Here is an 18,481-nt window from a genome sequence, read left to right as displayed (position 1 = left end):
TGAAAAGTTATCGGCCCCATGTACAGACAATCATTCTGATGAAAAAAAATGATGAGAAGTGTTGTGCCAATGTAGCTACCCCAGCCAGGATTCCTACCCCCTTCATGGAAACACGCCTGCGCTGGATGACGACTGCGGCAAATACAACAACAACAAATAGGAACGTGTCTATGCTCACAAACCATGACGACAGACACCTATGGAATTATAGCATTAATAAGGAGTATGTGAGGAATAAAACACTTGGGTGTAGGACACAGACTGGGCTTCATATAAGGAGGGTAGAAATTCTGGCAGGCCAAGCTTGCTAGGAAACCTACCCCTCAGCTAACTCTTGAAAGTTTTCAATCTCCTCCAGAGTTATGTGGCATGATGTGGAGTATGAGATAGGGGGGGTAGAAATCCTGGCAGGCCGAGCCAATATCCACATCAATAAATCCATATTTTATATGTGTCTGTAGTAGTTAGTAAGTGCAAGTGCACTCCAGAGTTACTTTTGTGGTGCAGGCGCGCTTCTGTGAGAGTGCTGGCGAGCCCCGTTAAATCCATATAATGCTATAACTCCATTGGCATCTGTCGCCATGGTTTGGAAGCATAGACCATAGACTGTATACGGCGTAGATGCATTCCAATTTGTTGTTGTATCCGCCGCAGTCATCACCCAGCGCAGGCGTGTCTACTCGGAAGAGGTAGGAATCCTGGAGGGGGTGCCTACCTTGGCTCAACAGGAGGAGTTAAAATATGCAACACTTGTTTCAAGGTTCACACCAAATAGGATGGGATCTCAGCTGATTTGGGTCATGTGACTTTGGAGCAAACCTTTGCTGATTTTTAGGGTTTTCAGACACACACAAAGTAAATTATTTTATACACATAATTTATATATATACATATATATATATATATATATATATATATATATATATATATATATATATATATATATATATATATATATAAACAATTTAAAAAATCAATTAAAAAAATGATTATTTTTTTAAAAAGGCTCTGTAATGCTTTAATGATTATTTTGAAAAAGCGATACTGAAAATAATAAACACAAACATGTATTCTAGTGTTAACTTTGAAGGGCAAACTTGACATTTGAGAAATCGAACAGCACAAAAACGGCAAATTCCAACACATGATTTGCATTTTTTGCTGAATAAATGATGGAACCTGATAACTTCCTGTAGTAAATGAAAGTGAAATATCAGCTAAATAACCCACCATAAAATTGGTCATTGCTTGAGATTAATATGTAGCACAATTGGTAAGTATTCCCCCTGGACTTGAAATGTACCCCTAATTATAGACTCAGTCCTATATCGATGAAGTCATTGCCTCAGTATACAGGTCTTAAAATATCAGGTCAGCTTGGACACATAAAGGGAGGATTAGATATTTGAGTGTGGCCACAGCTCCTCTCATCTCTGTAATGATATCTGCTCTTTATCGAACGCTCTCCTGCAGAGCTCGTACGTTATGCTTGAGATACAGGTGAAGTTCAGCCATTGTATTTCCTGGAGAGACAAATATCCGGTTACATGTGAGCTCCGTTCATGGATTTTCCACGTCAATGAGCTTGGGGCGAATAAAGCCGTGGAAAATGTCCTGACAAGTACCACCATTTATTTTTTAATAGTTAGTACGACTCCAGTGAAGATGCAGGCCCCTGAATGCACTGCCAGCTCTAGCTCGACAGCAGCAGCAGCAGCAGCAGCAGCACAGTGTTAGGTGGAAAATCCTTCAGGTCTGTAATTGAAATCCGCTGATATGAATTCCTGCAGACCTTAGCATGATGATACTGAAGAACCAGGCAGTGATCCACAGGAGAGATACTCAGACCTCCTTCAGACACAAACCTGCTGCCTGAGGGGGTTGTTGTGATATGTGCAAAGAGCTGAGGGTGGTTTAGAAAGTAGAGTTAAATTTATTTGTAAAGGGAAGTCCTCTGGAGGAGAGCGGCATTGAGGAGCAGAAGTGATGTAGCCTTGAGCAACTCCAGCACGGGGAGAGTCCTTCCATTACTAACATGAGTAAATGTTTCTGCTGGTTTGAAACATTTTTTTTTAACTAAATTTCAGAGTGTGGCTGTATACTTTCTCTTTAGCTTCCTTTCTCTTTAGCATGGTATGGGTTGGCTCAGTAAAGTCTGTTCCTCTTTGTGTTTCCACAGCCAACTGTGCCTTTCTTGGTAGGCAGTGTGTTAGCCGAATGTTACTAGCTGCACTAGCTTCTTGATAGCAGCATAGCAGCACGACCCTATTAATATTAGTCAGGATTAGTCAGTGGGAACGCCATAAAATGTGTGCCACACTGAGACAAACCGAGTTGAACTGCTTGGTGGAAATGGGGCTGCACTGCACCTGTACTTATGTTTTCCAGACAGGATACTGTTAAATTACTGGCGTTACTAGAACAATGTCTTCTAATGTTAGGCATAAAATTACTCAACCTTATTCATAAAACATACTTAACCCCTGACATATTGTGACAATGTCACCAAAAAAGAACATTTAAAGAAAATGAGTGAAGTATTACAGTGAATGAAATGAATGAAAGCACAATTAATAAAATGAGGGGTAGGTTTTACTGTGTAAAAAAAATACCTGTAAGAAACATGTAAAGATAGGTTGGGGTACCTGTTGTCATTGTGTCTTAGTTGTTTTATGAATAAAAAATGAAAATAAAGGAAGAAATTATAAAAGGAGGACATGGTGTGATTGGTGTCAGGGAAGACACCAAAAGGAGGATCGCGAGGGAAAAAGGACAATGGAACAGGCGTCCCTTGAGTAAGGACCTGAAAAAAAAACATACAAGGAAAAGTATCAAGCTGTTTCGGTTAGAGGGGCAATAAACTTATAATACATAAAAAGGAGGATGGTTACTTGAGGGCGCGGGTCCAACATCCCATCGGATCCCGTTTGATTTTCTCTCCCTGGGTCCAGGAGTGTGAGCTAGGAGCAGAAAGACCTGTGTGTGGATTTAAGTTTCTCCGGGAGTGGTGAGATCATCTTTCTTTTGGCACTTTTCCTGTTATACCAATGTTTTCTGGTTGATCGATCACACATTTTTTTTAGTTATTTATTTTTTTTCTGTGTGGATTAACTTTCATTTCTTTGAGGATTTATGGCATTTTCTGTTGTGGGCGACAAGGAAAAAAGCTGTGGGAAAGACAATTTAAAAGGACTTGAAGGATAAGTTCGGTTTATACAGCTTTTACATTGTTTATAGAATGAAGTAGAACAAAATACTCATGCGCAGTCGGCTCTCCAGAGAGTACTGCGCATGCGCAGTACTCTCTGGAGAGCTGACTCCTTTATTTGAGGGGCAAACGTAAACATAGTCTTCGCCATTTCAGAGATCATTACAGCCACACAGCGCTGTCTGAAGTGACAAAGACTGCAACAGGGGACTATCTCGGAGCAGACCATGATGGAATATTGGCGAAAAACACAAGTTTTTGGACGATTAATGCAGTTTTAGGAGCGGCGCTGTCTATGCCCCGATGGATCCAATTATACGGACGTCCGCTGCACGATTTTAGATCTAAATATTTCCCGAAGCACTGCTTGGATCAGGAAAGCCTTCTGGGTGAGTATTTTGTTCTACTTCATTCTATAAGCAATGTAAAAGCTGTATGAACTGAACTTATCCTTTAAAGGACAAGCAGGTTAAATTTCATTAGATTGGGATTTTTTTATTATTTAAGGTTGGAAAAGACTGTTTGGGGCATTATTTGGGCAGATAATTACACGAGCCGGGAGCACAGGAGAGCAATTTATTTATTTTGATTAAAGGGTAAACTTTTTTGATTTAAACACCGTCTCCTTCATTGGTTCCATCCATTAAATGTTATTATTTTTGGTTACTAAAATACTCCTTGTTGACGAGGTTTCTAGTTCACCTGAAAGTTTCCTTCATGAGTGTGTTTAACACTAACTTGAGAAAGGTTGTGTTGTGACAAAAAATAAAGTCTCTTTAGTCCCAGTTTTGTCAAAGATGCAGATCAGAAAACAGGAACTTTGACACATGTGTTTCAGACCTGCCCTTGACTTAATTCATATTTGGCGTCTAAACTCAAAGTGCTGCTCCCTGCAGAGCCAAGAGGACCACACGTTTAAGATGAAAGTTATTAAACAAACAACTTAAATGTATTAGAATTACCCTTATCACAGCTAATAAATGGATAGCTATGCAATGGAAAGTACAGTACTGAGGCAAACCAAACTGAAGCGCTTGGTAGAAAAGGGACTGTAGGCGTTTGTGGTGCACTCATTGTTGCTGTTCAGTTTAGAAAAACTGAAACAAGAACCTTTAGTTTGACTGGATCTGTTTTAAGTACATGTGAATCATAAGCTGGTTGTTGTTGAATAGGCTGTACCCACTTTGTGAGGCACAATGTTCTGTCAGGACAGCAGCACCCTATGGTACCTGAAGCAGTCTTAGTAATTCAGAAACATCATCAATAACAGTAAACTACTGACAGGGAGCATGTTGTTCTGTACAGTGAGTACTTAAAGTCAGGGTCAGTCTTTATTTCCTTGCCTTCAGACCCTCGGACAGTCTGTATCCTTTTGGATGACAGTCCATCCTTCTTCTGTTCATCCATACTCGAATGACGTCCTCTGGCTCTTCTTTTTTATTGAAGATGACACATTTTTTTATGGCTGGCATCATTTCACCAGATGTTTGTGTTTGACACTGACTCTACCCTACATCAGCAGAATTTGGCAAACTAGGGGGTCATTTCAGCAAATGCTGGTTGTTGAAATACTGAGCCCTAACCCGACCAGTTATATTCATAACTAGGGTGATGACAAAAACAAAAAAAAAGGATTAACCATTGATTAATCGAGATTATGTGTGTTAGACTCTCTGCCGTACCAGAGCTGGACACAAGACGAAGCTAGTTTAAAGAAACATAATAGATTGTCTATAGCAGTAAGATCACTTACTCTACTGCTACTTGTTACTTGCTACTAGTTGCTAGGCGCTGCCCTATGGCTGCCTTTTGCAGCAGCTCTCTTCTTTGTCTGTTTCTTGTAATTTTTTCGTCTCTTTTTCGTCATCTTTGTATTTGGAGTGGATCATTACTTTGTATGGCTCATTTCTTGGTCATGGACACCAAACTTTTTGTGTCTTCAGCGATATTTTTACTACTTTTCTCCTGTGTTTGTCTGGAGATCCTACATGTAACCATGGCTGCATTGTTTACATGTGGACTCAGCTGTTAGCAGCCTGTAGCATGTCAATGCTAACTGGTGTAAGGCCTGATGTCTTCCCACAAGGTGAGGAGAAGGAGGTGAGGATGACGTGCTGGTTTTCAGGTGTGAGCTAAGAAGTGACGACATGGACCTGTCCTTCCCCCCATCGTTATTGGGAACGTCAGATCTGTCTCCAATAAGAGGGACGAGCTAGCCGTGCTAACCCAGCAACAGAGGGAATATCAGAGGGCAGAGTAGCATCATGCTATTCACTGACATGGCTAACAGAGCTAACATCAGACACCAACGCCACATTGGAGGAGCTTCACCTGCTGTGAGCAGACAGGATCCAGGAGACAGAGACTGAACAGACTGCTGAAGAAGCTCAGTCCTGGACCCTGTGGAGGTGGAGACTGGCTGAACTGGACAATAATGGACATGCTGTCAGCATCTATTTTCTTATGGACCTTTTTACACTTTCTATACACTTTCTTACTTTTGTTTTCTTGATTGCTGCTGTGACTTCAATTTTGTTGTACTTGTTACAATGACACTAAAGTTCTATTCTATTCTTTAAATAAACAAACAAAAACAAATACAGAGCGGTCACTCTGTCACTTTTTCTAAAACCCAACTGTGACGGCAGACAACAACAGACAGTGCCTCTGAAGACTTGAAGTGAATTGAATAGTGATGTAGACTCCCTGTGACCAGTGAAAACAGTATCCGAATAATCCCAGATGGATAAGTGCCAATCATAATCAGCTGTTCCTTTAGTAAAAGACCATTTACAGGACAACAGTTTTAGGATGAAATACAAAGGTATTGTTGCATTTTGGCCTCTCGTTTACTTGGAAGTGGCGCTTCAGCTGACCTAAAAGAGGAAACTTAAAAATGTCCTCCAAAGCGCAGTTTCTGAAACAGTTTGGCAGTCATTGCTGTGTAATCAGCAAGCCAGAGTTTTCACGCTGACGGTACGCTCCAGTTTGAGCATTGACACTATCACTGTAGCATCTTAATTGCCAACAGTAACGAATGTGAACTGCTGAAACTGCTGACTGTCTTCCAACAAAATGTGCATCTGTTCACCACTTCTGCATTTAATGAAGACACATTCAATATATACACCAGATGATCAGCCCACTTCTACTTGGGCGGTTTGACAGGTTCATCACCAACTACAGGCCTGGCATGCATACTACAGCATTTTATGCCCCTCAGCATTTCCCTGTAAACAGATTTTTTCTGCGTTTTTGGGTGACATGTCGTGTAAACAGGGCCTAAATCTGACATTTGAATTCAGTGGTTGTCCAACGATCAAGACAAATGCATATATAGAATAGAATAGAATAGAAAATACTTTATTTATCCCAGAGGGGAAATTCAGGAGTCACTGCAGCATTTAAGAAAACAAAAGTAAGAAAGAGTATAGAAAGTGCTAAAAGGTCCATAAGAAATTAGATGACTACATCCCGTCCACCACTCGTCCACCACTCTCCGGCCCAGCCAGTCTCCACCTCCACAGGGTCCAGGACTGAGCCTCCCTAGCAGTCTGTTCAGTCTCTGTCTCCTGGATCCTGTCTGCTCACAGCAGGCGAAGCTCCTTCAATGTGGGGCCGGCATCCGATGTCAGCTCTGTCAGACACGTCTGTGAACAACATGATGCCGCTGGGCTAGCACAGCTAGCTCGTCCATTCCACCAGAGATAAATCCCACGATCCCAACAACGATGGATGGAAGGACAGGTCCACGTCGTCACCTCCCATCTCACACCCGAGAACCAGCACGTCGTCCTCACCTCCTCCTCCTCAGCTCGAGGGAAATCATCAAGCCCTACACTAGTTAGCATTGACATGCTACAGGCTGCTAACAGCTAATTTCGCATGTAAACAATGCAGCCATGGTTACATGTAGGATCTCCAGACAAACACAGGAGAAAAGTAGTAAAAATATCGCCGAAGCCACAAAAAGTTTGGTGTCCGTGACCAACAATGAACCATACAAAGTGATGATCCACTCCAAATACAAAGATGACGAAAAAGAGATGAAAAAAATTACAAGAAATGGACAAAGAAGAGAGAGCTGCTGCAACAGGCAGCTACTCGGGCACATCATATTTCTTTCCTTTTAGCAAGTATCTATCAGTAACAAATGAAATTAAGTGAAGTCAATCTGAGCCAAAAAAAAGGTATCATTCCACCATGTGAGAATTGTTCTTATTGACATCTCAGCACATTAGCTGCTCCTGTCTGTCCTTTGAGTTCCTGTATCAGATCACCTGTGTGTCGCTCAGTGGTGATAGCTCTGAGAACAGCAGCAGAAGAAAAAAAGTTCCTCTCACTTAGCAATGAAAGACTTGTAAAGACTTTTGTCATCTCCATACGCACGTCTTCGTCTGAAGTAGATCTCACTGCTATTTCCTGCTCCAACAAAGGTCACAGAGGTCCAGAGACTCTCTCCTCAGGGGAGCTGTGCTCCACACACAGTGAGAAGAGTCTGTACTGAGGACTGAAATGAGGATCCATTTTCTGGGCCGCTGTTTCCCACTGTGGCCATCCCCCCTGGGGAAAAAAAAGAGATGAAGGATGCATCACAACACAACCACTGTGCTGTTACACAAGACCAGAGAAAGTGCAACAACAGCATTGAACCCTGGCTCAGAGGAGGGGACGTGCCAACAGTACACAGAACACAAGAGAGGGAGGGAGGGGATAATTCAATCACACCAACATCCTCAATCACAGGACACACTGCTAGAGCTACCAACATCCACTGGAACGAGGAAAAGCTGCTTCAGCCTGTCTCACCCTCAATGGACGAGACAAACTAAGACACACAAAACCAGCAACAAGGCATGTGTGAGTGTTTCCCCAGGTTCAGGTAGAGTCTTAAGTTGGACAGGTGTCAGTGGGACTTCCTAGTACAATAAGTAGCACAAACAGCAGCACTCATTATCAGACAAAATAAACTTGAAGTTATCTTTCGGGCTGAAGTACACCAGATGCGTCTGCAGTCCATCTCCACTCCGTCATGGCAACAGATCAGAGAGGATTCCATCAAAGTCAATGTGTCAACTTACACTGGATCTGTTCTGTTTCAGTCTGTCTGCATGGTTGATCTGTCATAATGCAGGTAATACTCAGCCATCCTATTTTTGACAGACGGTGAGCTGTGACATAAATTCAGCGTAGGGAAGATCAAGTGGGACAGGAAGTGACCAGAAACTACCTAAAAACAACAAAGACTTTCAAAATAAAACAAACTGTGTCAAAATCAGTTCATATTTATCTTGACTATGATGACAAACAGACATAACGAGTGGAGCCAGACCAGGAGTCAGCAGGTTTGAGGTTTTACAGCCCAACATGAATGAAGCGAGACAGAATGGAGTCAAACTACGGACAGATCTGGTGTATTTGAGGTGTTAGTTGCTAACTGCAAATCTTGCGTTTACAGTCTTCATGTCTCTTGTCTCAGGTCCATTGACTTCCTGTTCCCCAGAGTTTACCACCCTCCTGATTACCCCGGTGTTTCTCTCCTGCGTCTTGTTATCCTCATTCCCTTGGTGTGTTAAAGCTCAGCTTCCCCACAGTGACAGATTTTCTTCTTCTCCAGTGACAGCGTTCAGTCATCCCCCATGTTTCCTTTGAGTTTTGCACCCTGACCTTCTCTTATAGGTCTTGTGTTTGGTCTAACAGACTCAGGGTGCACCATGCCACCCAGGCACAGGGTCACCTCTTAACCTTGCGAGAGGATCAGACTAATGAGGTGAGTCTTGTGTCTGGATCTTTTTCTCGGTTTGGTCCAACATTAAAACAACAACCAATGGTGTGGCTAATCAAATACCTCCACCTGAAGCCAAGAAACCAAGTGTTCTTCAAGGTATTCTTCAGACATATGTGGAACCACAGCTCAGCCTCCAAACATCTGCTCTGGGAGTAGGAACCTCCCATCTGAGCATGCAATTAAACTCAAGCTGTGTGTGGCAATTTCATTCTTTTCACCTTTCATATGCACCTCACTGCTCCAGCCTCCCTTAGATTTCTCTCCTCACCTTCATTTGTATGCCAGGTTTGACATGAGAGCACATGCATTTATGCATCATTCCTTGTAATCAGACATCCAGCATCTGTCTTCTTACAGGGTCAAACATTCATCTTTGGAGTCAGAACTGAATGAATCTGGAGCTTGATTTATCAATCAGTCAATCTTTATTTATACATCATGGCAACCATTATCTCTTGATGATTTCTTTAAAGAGCAAGTCTAACCCTGCTAATGTTTCACTATCAAAAAGACCCCGCATCCAGAGAAATTAGAAGCAAGTTACAATGGTAAGAACAAACTTCCTGTAACAGAAGAACCAGACTCCTGTTAAACCAAGTCCATCACAGCTGGGGGGTCATCTTATTGTTGCAAACAGTTGGGGAAATAAAAAGTCAACTCTACTCAATTTTATTCGTAGAGCACTTTGAAAGCAGCCACCGCTGGAACAAAGTGCTATACATGATAAGACGAAAGCATGAAACAAATAAAAGAGTGGTGTACGCAGTAAAACCACTGTTGGTGCGCCACCAATCAGAAACATTGAGCTTACAGGCCCCGCCACCAAAGTTCCTGGACATCTAGAAAATCAACCCCCCACGTAGGTCGTTTTTCAGAGGCTAAATTTATCCACTAGAACTACATTTAGGGGCCGTGTACATAACAATGTTTTGCCCAGTTACACACAAAATTTGAAATCTGTGTTTTAAAGGAAACCCTCCACTCAGCCCTCCGCTGAAGTAGAAAACGGCTATTTGGTGTATATAGTGCATGTGTCTTCAGTGGTAAAACAGATAGAATAGAATAGAAAATACTTTATTTAACCCCGAGGGGAAATTCAGGAGTCACTGCAGCATTTAAGAAAACAAAAGTAAGAAAGAGTATAGAAAGTGCTAAAAGGTCCATAAGAAATTAGATGACGACATCCTGTCCACCACTCGTCCACCACTCTCCAGCCCAGCCAGTCTCCACCTCCACAGGGTCCAGGACTGAGCCTCCCCAGCAGTCTGTTCAGTCTCTGTCTCCTGGATCCTGTCTGCCCACAGCAGGTGAAGCTCCTCCAATGTAGGGCCGGCATCCGATGTCAGCTCCGTCACGTCCGTGAACAGCACGATGCTGCTGGGTTAGCACAGCTAGCTCATCCATCCCCCGGAGATAGATCCCACGTTCCCAACAACGATGGATGGAAGGACAGGTCCACGTCGTCACATCCCAGCTCACATCGGAGAACCAGCGCGTCGTCCTCACCTCCTCCTCCTCAGCTTGAGGGAAATCATCAAGCCCTACACAAGTTAGCATTGACATGCTACAGGCTGCTAACAGCTAATTTCGCATGTAAACAATGCAGCCATGGTTACATGTAGGATCTCCAGACAAACACAGGAGAAAAGTAGTAAAAAATATCGCCGAAGCCACAAAAAGTTTGGTGTCCATGACCAACAATGAACCATACAAAGTAATGATCCACTCCAAATACAAAGATGACGAAAAAGAGACGAAAAAATTACAAGAAACGGACAAAGACGAGAGAGCTGCTGCAACAGGCAGCTACTTGGGCAGCGCCTAGCAACGGACTGAGATGCACACTTAGTTGAAAGGCACTCAGCAGATTTAGCAGCACAAGCACAATGCAGTAGCCCTCCATTGTTACTGTTGTTGTCCTGTTGGCTCATAGCAATTTTAGTTGCCACAGTGAAAGTGTGAGATGCAAAGCGGAGCATGACTTCAGGGTTTCCACCAAAAAGTCCAGCTTGCTGTTTACACGGCAACAGTGGACACAGCGATTCAGCCGAGAGTCAAAAGTCAATGACTACATAAAACTCAAAAACAAACATGGCGACTGTGGAGGAGGTATTGATAATGAACCTCTTGTAGAAAGGACAAAAACAGAGGCAGCGTTGTAGGTGGTGGGCGGTCAGGCTGTTAAATACATCACTGTTGTTATGTTTTGAGTGTGTGTCTCTATACAGCTACCTATCAGGTAGTAACAGCAACACTGCCCCCACAGTTTCAGGTGGTACTGTTCGGCCTGGATCTGTGAGCTTCATGGAAACGTGCAGAAATACAGACAAAATGAATGCAGAGCTTGGACAGGGAGCTCTGTCTGTACCCGGATGTGGAAAATAAATGGGCCTTAAAACAGTTTTCGTGTGAACGAGAGGCTGGAACACAACAATATCTTTGGGTTTCGTCCCAAAACTGTTGCTGACCTCAAGTTTTTTATACTGGTGACCCCTGAATGAAGATTGGAGAATCTGATATAGTCTCAGTTTAACCATATACTGGTCACATGTAAAAATCAGCACTGGTCTCTCTGACAGAAGCTCGCCTCCCTCGACCTCTGGCAGAAAGAGCACATACATAGCGGATATTTCACACTTATCTTCTGGGATGAAAAAAACAACGCCCCATATAGACAGACATAGACATAGAGTTGATATTCTACGCAACTGTCTGCTATTGACACACATGCCTCTTCAGAAAATGTGTTGTTTAGTTTAGTTTAGACAACTTTATTTATATTTTATACCTTGTCTCTGCACAGTGGAAACATCTACACACAAACTCATTAAACAAACTATATAAATATAACTGAGGCAAACTGTGTTAACTCAGTGACATTACACCAAAACTCAGTATACAAAAACTACAATATCCATCTAGAAATATAAAATCCTTGTTGTGTAAAAAAACACTAAAACCCTTCAGTTCCTCTGGTTCAAAACTACTTTTAGTCAAAATCCACCTACGAATCTGCTTCATGTACTGATATTTTTCTTCATCTTTGTGAAAATGTTCTAGATCTCTCTCTATCTAATGTTATTGAGTCACTCTCCTAAATCTGCCATGCTTAGTCTGTTAGAGCTCTTTGGAAACATTTGTTTTAAAAGGTGGTGTAGATATATAAAGAAACTATTATTATTATTATTATTATTATTATAATAATAATAATAATAATAATAATAATAATAATAATAATAATAATAATAATAATAATAATAATGATGATGATGATGATGATGATTATTATTATTATTATTATTATTATTATTATTATTATTATTATTATTATTTAGTAGTAGTACTAGTAGTATAAATGAATAATTTTCAACATTTTTTTTTATCTTTTTTTTCTGTTTCGACAATTCACATTAAATTGAGTTGAATACAGAGCTGAGTACCTCTGGTCTGTCGCTGTTTGGATGAAGTTAGCTTTGAATTGCAGCGAACAGTTTGACTGAATTCATGAAAGATATCAAAGTTAAAAGGGAAACTAGACATTGAATTTAAGTCCTGCTTTTTTAATTTGATTTATTTTTTGCCCTTGTTTGCAGTAGCATTTTTATATTCATCCCCACTGTTAAACATCATTTCTATTTATATTTCATTTTAAATTATATAGTTTTTATAAATTTCATCAATTTAATGCTTTTACTTTTCCGATTTTATACTATTTAGCAGTTCTTATCATATTTATTTTCTTTTATTGACTATATAAATATATATATTATTTTAGGTATTAATCATTATTCTTCTACCCTATTGCCCTTATTTTTCTCTAAATGTTCTTTGCAAAGCACTCTGATCATGTTTGAATGTTTGAGTTTGATATTTATCTCCACACGAGCAAATATCAAGGTGACAGAAAAATGTCAGAGTGGACCCTGCCATGTTTTCATCTTCACTAAGAACAAACGCAGTGAGTGTAGTAAGGAGAGCAACATCAGACACAGCATGGTGCGCCATCGTTCACACACGTCTATCTGAGGAGGGAGGGAGAGGAGAGATGGTAGGAAAGTTGGAGGAGGGCTGTGCGCAAGGTCGGTGCCAATAGGCGCTGCGCTGTCTAATTAAACCCCCACCACGCAATCCCAACGAAACCATCCCCCCGTTTAAATCCACTCCAGCGGCGCTCTGCACTTCCACACACTGTCCTCCGTCACTATCCCGTCCTGGCCCGGCCCCCCGGAGGAGAAGAGACGCCAGCAGCAGCCACAGCAGCCTCAGCAGCCCCCGCTCCGCAGCACCATCCCTGCTGCCTCTCGCCTGGTACGGTAACATGGTTTACAGGGCTCGGCTGCTGTAGCCAGGGGCCACTCAGACAGTCACTCTGCCAGTCCGGAGTGTGTGATTGGATGTGTCTGCACTGAGGAGCAGGAGCAGCACTAGGCCAGCGAGCAGACGGAGGTCGGTCCTACACCGCTTTTCTTCACCAGGCGTCCGGAGCGAGCCGAGCATCCGAGCATCTCCACACGGCTGTCCGGATCACCGACACAGGGATACCCGCCTCCCCACGACAGACGCCACCGCGGATTCATCGGGTAAGGAAGTGGGTCATTGAATTGGTCTGCAGATTTTAAGCCTGCTTCATGTTTGCTGTGCGTTAATGCGCTCCCTGCTTAAAGGAACCGGGCTCTGTAGAGGAGGCGCAGACTCTGTTGTTTACCCTGTGAACGATGCATATTTCAGCTGTGTGTTCACAATGCACCGCCGACAAACACACCAACCACACGCCGTGTGACCTGAGCACATTCCCGCACAGCCTGTGCAGTTGGTGCGGTGGTTTGAGAGTCATGAACGATCGGTTATTTCTATCTATGGGTGAGCGTCCCCAAAGAGCCGGAGTGGGGCGAGATCTTAGAATAAGCGACGAGGAGCGGCTGGGTAGGAGTGATAGGACGACAGCCGTGTCGGCCTGCCATTTTTTATGAATGATCTGAACGCGGGACAAGGAGGGAGGATGCGCATGGTGGTGCTCTGGATCCTCAGCTCTCCTCAGTCCACAGCCATGTGCTGGTGCTCTGTGTGTCACAGGAAGGCTGACAGGAGGGGGGGAAAGACTCAGCTATAACATCTATAGATTCTGCTTTATTTATATGTAACTGTAGGTACTGGCTTCATGAGATGTTATACACATTGTGTGTTAAGAGGAAATGCTGTTTTTTCCGGATTATATATTTTAATATATTTTAATAGCATCATGTTTCTCTGCTATTCCCCACTCCCCCATCCCGGTATATCCAAAGTCCGACCTGGGGTCCGATCGTGGCCTGGGGTGCATCTTCTACACGGCCCCCAGTGTCCATCTTACAATGTATTGATTAAGCCGCTGAAATGAACAATGTTGCAACAGTTACTTTAAAAAAGTAATCTGATTACTCATTTACAAAGTCACTAAATTAGAATACACTTTCATTTGTTTGTTACATTCACATTCGTTTGTTTGTTACCACCTCAGCATTAAAACGACAACCAGATTTTCCAACACTCACTTTACTGGAAGAGCATTTTTAACAGTGAGGCCAAACAGTGTTTCTCCTGACATTTAAGTTGAACTTAAAAACTGAACCTGAAAAAGAAAGAAAGAATGCATTTTTTATGAAAAGTAAATATATGACAGTCTTTCCCGACTTTGGTTTATGAAGGAGGATTGGGGCTATGTCATTAAAAAAAGAAAATTGATGTGAATTATCTCATAAATTTATGAGATTAAAGTCTTTTTTTGTAATCAATAGCTCAGCTGCTAGGAGAGCAGTAAAAATGAGGAGCATAATCTTGTGAATTTATCCATTTGACACACCAGTATAACAACATCATTAGTTTAAGGACCCTTAAAAGTCGACTCAGAAACTGGGGCTTCATTAAGAACTTTGGTAAAGTTAAAAAGATGTTGACCGATTTTTATTTCCTCGATCAATAACTCATCAGAGGAACAAATCCACACCTCAACACCACAAGGAAGAAAGAGAGCTACATGTGTTGTCCTTAAAACTTCTTTGTCTTCAATGCAGAGCCAACTATTGCGGGAATGCCCAGGGACTGTCTGCAAATTGCAGCACTGAAAAAAAATATAATACAGAAAGAAAAAAAAAACTTTATCCAGGAGAAGTATAGGGTCATCAAATTCATTTTACACATGTGATCTCTGCCTTTTCAGATTACATTTCTAAGATCTGCTGATAGCTATGGACTAAAGTAACGAGTTTATTCTATTAGTTTTTGACTTTATTTTAAGAAATTTACTTTTTTCCTTTAATGTGGCCCTAATCCGTCATATTACTATAAATAAATAATTGTCCATTATTAAAATGTATTATTGTTTTTGAAAAGAATGATAAATAAATACAAAATAAAAAGTAATTAAATGTAGAACAAAAATAAGGATAATCTTTTTATAAACTGATATGTTTTAACTGTCAACACTGTAATGGTAAAATTCACCATTTATTTTCTACATTGTCTCTATTTCCTGCTTGAAAACAAGCATCTCTCTCCTCCCTACACTGTTGTTTAGGGTTTGTGTTGCCGGCTGATGTCATCTCTTGCAAGAGAAAACAAAAATATTTTTTTATATATCTCTCTTTAATAAGGAAAATGACTGGCATTAGTAATTTAATCTGATTACTAGTTTGGAAACAGTTGTGTGTTCGATTACTTGTTGACAGATCAAAATGATCATATTAGAGTAATGCATTTTCTATCAGGCCAAACAAAAATAAAGTCTGTCTGTAAAGTCTCACTAAACTCCATCTGGACTGTTCAAAGGCTGCTGGTCTAAAGCTAAAGCTCTGTACATTCAGCAGAAACTCAACAACTCTTCCAGCTGATGTCTTTAAATTAATTGATTTGGAGGACTCAAAACTACATTTAAGCAACATTGTGGAAGAGGGCAGTGCCTCCCACCCCACATGGCTAAGTTGTTAAAAAAACATGTGCCAAAGTGGCCTCGTGGGAACCAGAACCTGCAAAAAGTATCCTCTAGTGTACTACACTGCCCTCTAGGAAGCCAGAATGAGTGCTAAAGTTTGCTCTTGAGAGCAAAAACAGGCATAAAGAGTCCTATTGGGAGCCAAACTAGGCACTAGGAACTAGTGTCCTCTTTGGGGCCAAAATGGACAAAAAGATGTTCTCTTGGGAGTCAAAATGGGCATAAAGTGTCCCTTTGTAGGCCAAAATAAGCATAAACTGCCCTATTTGGGAGCCAAAACAGCATAAAGTGTCCTCATTGGAGACAAATCAGGCATTTATGGCCCTTTTCCACGAGCATGTCTTGGCCCTACTCTACTCGGTTTTCCACTAGTTCTTTGACCACCGGTGCTTGGGGTCGCCCCTACAAAACAGCTGGGCAACAACGCATCCACGTCATTTTGAGCGGGACGCAACAATAGCAAACAATGACTTGGAGGCAATAGTATACTTGCTGCTTTGTCACAAACCTCATCGTTGGACCAGAGAGAAACTCTGGGGGGACAACATTCTTGCAGTTGTTGTTTAACAATGGTGGCTCTCGTCCCCTTATGTCCTGTCTTGTTTGGGCGTCACGCTCATGACTCATCGATGACGACATTGTCTCACCAATCACCAGTCGGTGATGTCATTTTTTTAGTATCGACTTAGCTCGCTTGGAACCAGAGTGGAGTAGGCACTAGAACTAGCTTGTTTTAGGAGGTACCAGGCCAGTGGAAACAAGCTACAATCAAGTAGGGCCGAGTAGAGTAGGGCCAAGGCGTGCTAGTGGAAAAGGGCAAATAGTGTCTTCATGGGGGCCAAAATGGGCAAAAAAAGTGTCCTCTTTGGAAGTAAAAAAAAAAGGAATTATTTGTCCTTTTGGGAGCCAAAATGGCATAAATTATCCTTTTGGGGGTCATATTGCACTCAAGTATCTTCATGGAAGCCAAATAAGGCATGAAGTTTCCTCTTGTTTGGCAAAACACACGATACTGCCCTTTTTGCTGGTTAAAATATAATAAACGGCCCTTTTGGTTGGCAAAAATGTATGTGTTTTTTTTCTTTACACCCCTGCCCTTCAAAAAGTCTGCGTACACAGCTGCTTGAGAGCAATCCTGACGTATTTTCTCCACATCGCCCTCTAATGGATGACGTTTTCCTTGAGAATCAAGGAACATTTGAGGGACAGGTGAGGTTTGGATTTCATCAGTCTGTGATGATGGCACAAGGATGTTAGAGCATGCTCAGTGAAGACAGATCACCTGAAGAACCAGTGCTCTGAACCATCAGCAGGTCTGAGGTTTATCAACACACTTTGTCAAACATTAATGAAGACTCACAAAAACAGCAGCTTGTTTCCTACACCCTCTTCAAGCCTCTATCTAACATCTGTCTTAATATAAGATAAGATCTATCAGTGTATCTGTGGAGCTGAGGGTTTAACAGTTCAGTTTCAGGGTTGTGTTTTTTTGGTGTCTGTAACATATCATCCATATTTGTCAGAGTATAAAGAGAAGCAGTGCTCTCCTTTCCCTGGGAATAAAAAAAATGTTCATTCATGTCGTGATGCAACACATCAGCCTCTACATTTCTTACCTAAATGCCACAGTTGGTGCGTGCCTTCAGTGTAATCCCCTCAGATTTGACTTGTTTCTGTGCGAGCTGGCATCAGAGAAACAAGGAGCCAAATTCAACGACTCACATGTCACGTTATAGGAGCAGAGATTCTGTTCAGCAGTCGTTTTCTGCCATAGCTGATAGAGAAAAGAAAAATGATAGAGCTGATAATGAGGCTGTGGTTGGCTCTGACCCGGGGTTAATGGGACCGTGGTGCTGGGCTCAGGCACAGCCCTGATGAACACTTTTGTTTTGGGGGGGATTGTGTCCAAAAGAAAACTTGATTCTCTGGGGCTGAAAAATGGGCTGAACCCTGCAGCTGATGTTCTGTTGAGTAAAGGCAACATTTCGCCTGCATGTGCTAATGCTAGTCTCGCTGTTACATAAGAAGATAAATGTCTGCTGGAGCACCACTTGCTCCGTCTCTCAGGCTCATAAGCACACTCCCCAGCACATACCAGCAGTCAGAAGATGAATACACACACAAACTAGCAGAGGTTGGTGTTAAGCACCAAACAAACGATCAATGAGGCAGTGAAAGTGTGTTTCCAAAGGCAGATGATGAGCAATGCAAAGAGGGGGGAGTAGTTTTATTATCACCTCACCCTCTCTGTAGTTGGGCCTTCTTTCATACTCCACCCTGCAGGCTTTCACAGGAACCATCTCATGTGATGCTGTAAGGAGGTCTCAGCTGACCACATGCTCAGTGAACGCCTCCTTAAAGTCACTGTAGATTATGGTGTGTATCCTGTCATGTGAGCACAGGTGCATGATGGGAGCACACAGGCTGAGTCAGTGGAGGCTCTGTGAGGAGATCTTTGGGGGCTTCTGATGAGGGGACCTGAAGCTGTAGAGACTGTCAGATCTTGAGCTGTCTTACA

General features: G+C 42.1%; 1 protein-coding gene across 1 annotated transcript in view; it reads left to right on the top strand.

The window, feature by feature from the left end:
* Positions 1-13,054: 13,054 nt before the first annotated feature.
* The window catches only part of LOC141803039 (hippocalcin-like protein 1), a 54,919-nt gene continuing 49,492 nt past the window's right edge, over positions 13,055-18,481 (top strand). Inside the window, exon 1 of the mRNA XM_074686905.1 lies at positions 13,055-13,576. The gene's annotated coding sequence lies outside the window, so the exon portion shown is untranslated. The remainder of the gene's footprint in view (positions 13,577-18,481) is intronic.

This window comes from Halichoeres trimaculatus, unplaced genomic scaffold (genome assembly GCF_033239565.1).
Source record: "Halichoeres trimaculatus isolate MK-OKI-2021-1 unplaced genomic scaffold, fHalTri1.1 fHalTri1_scaffold_14, whole genome shotgun sequence".
Lineage (NCBI taxonomy): Eukaryota > Metazoa > Chordata > Actinopteri > Labriformes > Labridae > Halichoeres > Halichoeres trimaculatus.
Note: the sequence above shows the minus strand (reverse complement) of the source record. Positions and strands in the feature narration are given on the sequence as shown.